The sequence below is a fragment of the Martes martes genome (genome assembly GCF_963455335.1).
Source record: "Martes martes genome assembly, chromosome: 5".
Taxonomy (NCBI): Eukaryota; Metazoa; Chordata; class Mammalia; order Carnivora; family Mustelidae; genus Martes; species Martes martes.
The window spans coordinates 28,318,704-28,326,132 of record NC_137892.1 but is presented as its reverse complement, the minus strand read 5'-3'; the positions used below and the strand labels follow the sequence as shown (position 1 = coordinate 28,326,132).

The following is a 7,429-nucleotide window of genomic DNA, read 5'->3' as shown; positions in this document are numbered from 1 at the left end:
AGAAAGCAAGAAAAATAAAGCCTATATTTTAAAATCTTGAAGCAGAAGTTAAAGATTCTGGAATAAATAAGACTGTCTCATTTTTACCTTTTAGTTCAGGCTGTCATGCTCCCAATGTCTTTTTGCATTTACTTTAGTGCTCTCTGTACTTTCTCCATATTTGTGAAAAGAAAGAAAAATGGTAAGAAAGAAGGCAAAAAGAAGGAAGGATTGGAGAAATGCAATGATGTCCACACCATTGTAGGAGAGAGAAAGAACACATCTTATTATCGAGTAGGCATTAGCAGATCTACGTGGATGCTGGTAGTAGAAAATAGAGGACCGAATCCAGCCAGGATTTTACACAGACGTCTGCAGTAATGTAGAACAGAATTTACACGTATCTCCTCAGGATACAAGAAGACTCATTTTGTGATTGTCTCGTATCCTGTGTATCTTGTGAGAGACTTGATGCCTCTCTGAGGAGAGATGGGTTTACAGTCCTAGGAGCCAGCAGGCTCTGGATCTTGCCCTACAAATTTTTGGGCAAGTTGGACCTCTAAAGTTTACAAGAGGACCTGTTAAGGTAAACGGGTGGGGAACCAATTTTATTATTATTATTATTATTATTATTCTTTATTAATAAAGAAAATATTGTTTCTGTTTGCTGTGGAGCTGAAGGCAGATCATTTCTTGGTCCGGAGGGAGGGAGAAGGGGTGGAAAGGTGGGTTTGGGGGCGGGGAGGGAAACTGAATGGAGAAAAATGTGCTCAGATGGAGAAGTTGAATCAGGTCCTACGGGAAAATGCACATCCTTTCCTTAGCCTGGGTCAGGGGAATTTTTCAACAGGAATAGGGTTCTATTTCTTGCCTCCGGTGAAAAGACAAAGTGCCCAGATTTAGTGAAATGATCCCTTGCCCTCTGGTCCAAGCCTGATGGAGGGGGCTAGGGTTTATGAATAGATGGCATCAGATGTTGATGTTGAGATCGATTCTGTCTTTCTCAGGCAAGCACTGGGGGCTTTAGCGCCGCAAAGTGTCTGTCCCTGCTTTTTAGGGCACCTCGGTGGCTCAGCTGGTTAAGTGTGTGCCTTCCGCTCAGGTCATGATCCCGGAGTCCCAGGATCCAGTCCTGTGTCAGGCTTCCTGCTCAGCAGGGAGTCTGCTTCTCCTTCTGACCCTCCCCCTTCTTGTGCTCTCTTTCACTCTCTCTCAAATAAATAAATAAGATCTTTAAAAAAAAAAAAAAAAAAGGAACCAGCTTCCTTCTCCGTTTCTTTTATTCCCCATCCCCTGTTCATTCCCTCTCTCCCCAGTCACTGAGTGAGTCTTTCTATGAAATGGCCGTAATTCTATTCTCACCTGCCGGACAGTAAATAAGTAAATGGCTAGAATCTGCCAGTGGGATATTCAGAGGGGGCTTGCTTTATGGGACAATCTTAAATGGGGACCGCGGACTGGGCTGGTCATTCAGTGGTTTGTGATCTCCCAACTGAGATGAGATACAGAAGGAATGAATGCTTTTTCTCCATCTGACAGGGATGAGGGAGGTAACACACTCAAATTTCCAATGTCGTTTCAAATTTGATGGTAACAATTGTGGTCATTTATTTTAATTTATCAAAAAAACCTTTTTTAAAAAAATCCTCAAATACCTCATTGTCCAGAAAGATAAATTTTTAGAACCTGAAAATGTGGTTGTCCATGTCTTTGTGAAATTATTTTCCAGTTCGTTGTCAAAATCCAAGGAATTGCTTCTGTAGATATACCAATATGACTTACAGAAAAACATTTTTGTCTGGTATCAAAATAAGAAATATTTGTCCTTTACTGTATTATATTCTTTTCTCCAACAAACCAATTTTTGTGCTTTATTTCCTCTCAAGTTACTGATTATATTTTTAAAATTGTATATCAAATGCAGATTTACTTGACCCCATCAGAGACCTTGTTTCTTAATTTCTTTATTTTATTTTATTTATTTTTTTCAGTGTTCCAAGATCCATTGTTTATGCACCACACCCAGTGCTCCATGCAATATGTGCCCTCCTTAATGACCATCACCTGGCTCATCCAACCCCCAACCCTCCTCCCCTCCAAAACTCTCAGTTTGGTTCTCAGAGTCCCTGTGTTTCATGGTTCGTCTCCCCCTCACTAATAAACTCATCGTCTATTAAAAATGAAATCTTATTTGAAATATGAGTACCCTCCTTTTAGAAACCCTATTTCCTTTGTTAGTGAGAGCAAGAAATTCTATTCATTTTAATATGTCATAACCACCTGTTCCTTGAAATTTCTCGGTTTGGTAGGCTGCCAATGTAATTTACCAATGTGGCTGTATTATAGATATTTTTTATTTCATAATCCTCCAAACAATTTAAAAACTAGGCCAATTTTTGAAGTAAAATAAATACACAAATTCAAGCACAAATGAAGCTTTTCGATCAGTCCCAGTAATCTTTTCCTTGTCCTTTTAGTTAGGTGATTAAGAAAACATTTCTTGGGGTGCTTGGGTGGCTCAGTGGGTTAAAGCCTCTGCCTTCGACTCAGGTCATGATCTTAGGGTCCTGGGATCGTGGCCTGCATCAGGCTCTCTGCTCAGCAGAGAGCCTTCTCCCTGCACCCCCAGCCTGCCTCTCTGCCTGCTTGTGATCTCTGTCTGTCAAATAAATAAATAAAATCTTAAAAAAAAAAGAAAAGAAAAGAAAACATTTCTTTACTGTGTATAGTGTCCCTTCAAACAAGCTCCTGACATTTGCACATGACTGTCAACTTGGGTTTATTCAGTACCCGTTAAATTTAGTGTGCTTATTTCCCTTACTAATAAGAGAGATCTGATTACATATTTCCTTTAAAAAAAAAAAGATTTATTTATCTGTCACAGAGGGAGAGAGAGCAAGCGAGCAAGAATAGGGGAAGGGGCAGGGGAAGAGGGAGAAGCAGGCTCCCCGCTAAGCAGAGCACCCAATGTGGGGCTTGATCCCAGGACCCCAGGATCATGACCTGAGCCAAAGGCAGATGGCCAACCAATTAAGCCACCCAGGCACCCCAATCACATTTGGTACCAGAATTTCTAGAAAGCAGTGTTGCCAGAATCTTGAAGAGAAAGTGTTCAACCTTAGCACAAAATCAGCAATAAGAAATTTTATCTATTAGCTAAATTGGAAGGACATCAGAAATTCTGGGTCTACTTATGTTTTCTAAAATGGCACCTGCTTACTACTGAAATGAAAGAAAAAAGGAGCATGTCTTTGAAATGCCCATTTTCGGAAATTTGTTTTAGAAAACAGAGAAACCTTGTCTCAGAAATGAGAGTATCCCTTTTCTCCAGGTGACCAAGGCATTTCAGGTTCATGTCAGAACCTATTGACTGGGATTCAGGGTTTTTTGTTTGTTTGTTTGTTTTTTGTTTTTAATTTATTTAACGGACAGAGATCACAAGTAGGCAGAGAGGCGGGCAGAGAGAAAGAGGAGAAAACAGGCTCCCCGCTGAGCAGAGAGCCCAATGCGGGGCTCGATCCCAGGACCCTGGGATCATGACCTGAGCTGAAGGCAGAGTCTTAACCCACTGAGCCACCCAGGTGCCCCTGGGCTTCAGGTTTTACTAGTACTTTGAGTATTGGTTCTTCTAAGAAAATTGATAAACTAATTAAGTGAGCAAAGAATGTGCATTTTCAAGCTGTGAAAATTAGTCAAAATTCCCCAAATTAAGAAAAAGTCTTCGATCAAATACAAAATATATAATCTGGAAGACAGTAATTGGCCTTGCCATGTTCACCCACTTTTGGCGATTTATCAAGTAACTATTTTTCTCTAGGACAAATGACAGCCACAGTAAAAATCAACTGACAAAATAGAAAAAAACAGTGCATTTCTGAGTTCTATAAAAATCCTCATGCTTAATATTTTCTTTTCTATTCAGACTCCTATTAATATAATACACATCTCAATTTCTTTACTATTGGACACACACACATTTGCCCTCACGAAAATACCATATATTTAAAGCAAAGTAATGTCTACGTTATAATACCCAAATACACTTAAGCTAAACTGATGGTGGGTCTTGCCATTCTGAAACCACAGTGAATTTACATCACGTTTGATAAGTAGAAATCCCGTGTAACAAAGAGAGACTTGCCGTGAACTGTATTAAAGAAAGACATGTGGGCAGATTAACCATCTGGTTGTGTGTGCCTTACCTGAAATAAAAAAACAAGAACAAAAACAAAACAAACAAACAAAAAATAATAAAGAAAGAGAGAGAAAGAGAAAGAAAGAAGGAAAGAAAGAAAGAAAAGAAAGATAAAGAGAGAAAGGAAGGAAGGAAGAAAGAGAATCAGAAGTTTTGATTTATCTCATAAAGGTAAATGACATAAAGGAAATCCTTGTTAGCTCAGAGAAATTGTTACCTGGTATGGTCACCTACAGAATCCATTGAAAATAGAAATAAAAATTTCACTGTGACTAATGAAAAATATTTAATTTCAATTGCATCTTAACAAATAAAGCAAACTCACATTGATTGTGGTTATACAAAAAATGTGTCCTATTTAAAATATTTTGCAATTAAAAATAGAAATACTGTATGATCCAATAATTCTGCTACTGGGTGTTTGCCCAAAGAAAACACAATACTAATTCGAAAAGATATATATGCCCCAATATGTGTGTGTGTGTGTGTGTGTGTGTGTGTCTGATAAATGTTTAATCACTTGATTTGAACAGGGTAATTAAAAAAAAAACAAAACAACCCAGCAAGACAGGCCCGGCTTTAAGATTTTTCATATAAAATTTGTTCTACTTTAACATCCTCTCCAATTAGCTGACCCACATAGGTGACAACTGTAGAAACCTGGATATCCATCAACATGAATGAAGGGATCATATTTGTTTCCAAGGTATTATATGCTCCAGTGGTAGAACCCGGGTTAATGTAAAGTTTATTTTCATGCTCCAATGCTTCCAATTTGTGTGTGTGTGTCCGGAGATAAGGATGTCCACGTCAGACTGCCTCGGCAGCAGGGCTAGACGGGCCGTGCCTCCCCTGGAATAACTCGATGCCCATGGATCAGACCCATTTTGAACCGCCTAACAGTCACCACTTTCTGTTCTGAATAATTCAGCTTCTCATCAACGTCTCCTCGTAATATGAAGTCTTGAGATAGTCGTAACTCTTGGTGCAAAGGTTTCCAGTGAAGACAATGTGTTGAATCTTTCCTGGCACCAGCCTTTTTTTTTTTTTTTTTCTTTTTCAATTTAGCCAGGAAACTGTTGCACTGGTGTGAGATGTGCAGGTCTCTGAATACCAACACCAACATCCTGTCCCTGGGCTCAGCTTAGTCACCACAACTGCTGCTGCCACCGCCATCTTCCTCTCTGCCCTCATTTTTACATTGAGTGTAGTTTTGCTGACAAATTTGTAAGACAACACATTATTAATGTGTTTTAATTTTGACTTTTGCCACAGGAACTTAGAGAGTACAACTTTTGGAAAAAAAGAAAAGAAAAGAAAAGAAGATCGAGGGTGCCTGGCTGGCTTAATTGGTTAAGGCTTTGACTCTTGGTTTTGGCTCAGGTCATAATCTCATGGGTTGTGGATCAAATCTGCAGTTGGGCTCCATGCTCAGCGCAAATGTGCTTGTCCTCCTCCCTTTGCTCCTCCCCTCACCAGCTCATGTGCGCGCACGCTCTCTCTCTTTCTCAAATAAATAAATAAATCTTTTTTCCAAAAATCCAAGAATTTCATAAATTTTTCTAAAGGTCACTATTGATCTTTTGATATTCCAATCATTGTCTTTGGAGACGCTTTTTACCATTCTTAATGATTCCCCTTTTCGGTTAACTGGTATAATTTGGTTAGATCCTCTTAAAAAAAATTTTTTTTTTCCCAAAGATTTTATTTATTTGTTTGACAGACAGAGATCACAAGTAGGCAGAGAGAGCAGGGGAAGCAGGCTCCCTGCTGAGCAGAAATCCCTATGCGGGGCTTGATTGCAGGACCCTGGGATCATGACCTGAGCCAAAGACAGAGGTTTTAACCCACTGAGCTACCCAAGTGCCCCTAGTTAGATTCTCTTTGGTGAAGAGTTCCCATATGATTCAACTCGTTCTCCAGTACTAATTTTATGTCATCTCTGAAGAGATTTGCAAGTTTACTTTGGAATTACTTTGCTTTTTCTCCCTCCCAGTTTTACTGGTTGATGTTTAGAATATTTAGCCAACCATTGGACAATTTCTGCAAAGGATTCCGTGAGATAAGTTACTTACTAGTGATAAACCACAACAGGGGTGTTTGAGCAGAATTTAATATTTACAAATACTCAGTTAATTGGTGTATATTTTCAACTTTTGCTGCTGCAGACAATTCTGAATTGAATATTACATATACGGGAAATCTCAGAACTTTAAGAAATCCAGCAGAATATAAAACCTACTTTTTAGAATGATTACAACCAAACAACAGAAATTCTACCAGCAGCTGTCAAAGCAAGATTTATTTGATGTGCTTTTGCCACTTTTCATCTGTAACTAGAGGTATAATTAGTGTGTAATGGATGATAGCTCCCATTACCATCCCAGGTTTTTTGAGCTCTTTAGTTTTAAATTGTCATTATTTAGCAAGCCAAAATACTCATTTCAGAATGCAAAAGAGCTAGCAATGATTAATTTTGGGAGGATTTTCAAAAAATTGTGTACAATATGGACAGTTTTCTTTTGTTCACAATGTTGTCATTAGCTTATACAATATTTCATATTGTAGCATTAATTAGTTAATCATGACATAGTGATTTCAAAAGATAACTAATTGATCAAACTCAGAAAAACTACCTGGCAACCAAAGGAAATTGTTTTATCTTACTATAAAGAGAACAGTACTCAGAAACAAATAATTTAAATATTAGCTATCTTTTAAAAGGTACTAGTGGGGGGCACCTGGGTGGCTCAGTGGGTTAAGTGTCTGCCTTCGGCTTAGGTCATGATCTCAGGGTCCTGGGATCGCGAGCCCCACATCGGGCTCTCTGCTCAGTGGGGAGCCTGCTTCCCCCTCTCTCTCTGCCTGTCTCTCTGCCTACTTGTGATCTCTCTCTGTCAAATAAATAAGTAAAATCTTTTTTTTTTTTAAAGGTACTAGTGGGATATATAGGCTTAAGCACTAATGGTTCTATCTTTCCCAAAACTACCTCCATACTAATGTAATTTTCAAAAAGTGAAGATCAATATGAGATTCTTCTTCCAAATGATTTCTTTGTACATTTTCTTGAAAAATGAAAGTTCATTTTAATTTTTTTTAGGCTATAATTATGTCCAAAGTGGTGAGAACTCAAAGCTCATGTGTAACTCACACCCTGAATGAAATGAAATCAAATATCATGAATTAATTATCAAGGCTACTTCCAGGTCAATATGTGGAAGGAATGCTTTGAGAGAGACACATCTCTCTGTCCTT

At 38.6% G+C, this 7,429-nt stretch overlaps 1 pseudogene across 1 annotated transcript; it reads right to left on the bottom strand.

Annotated features, from left to right (window-relative positions):
• Positions 1-4,753: 4,753 nt before the first annotated feature.
• LOC308342770 (vacuolar protein sorting-associated protein 29-like) lies at positions 4,754-5,300 on the bottom strand (annotated as a pseudogene). The gene has a single exon. The product of its transcript is annotated as a vacuolar protein sorting-associated protein 29-like (transcript).
• Positions 5,301-7,429: the final 2,129 nt, after the last annotated feature.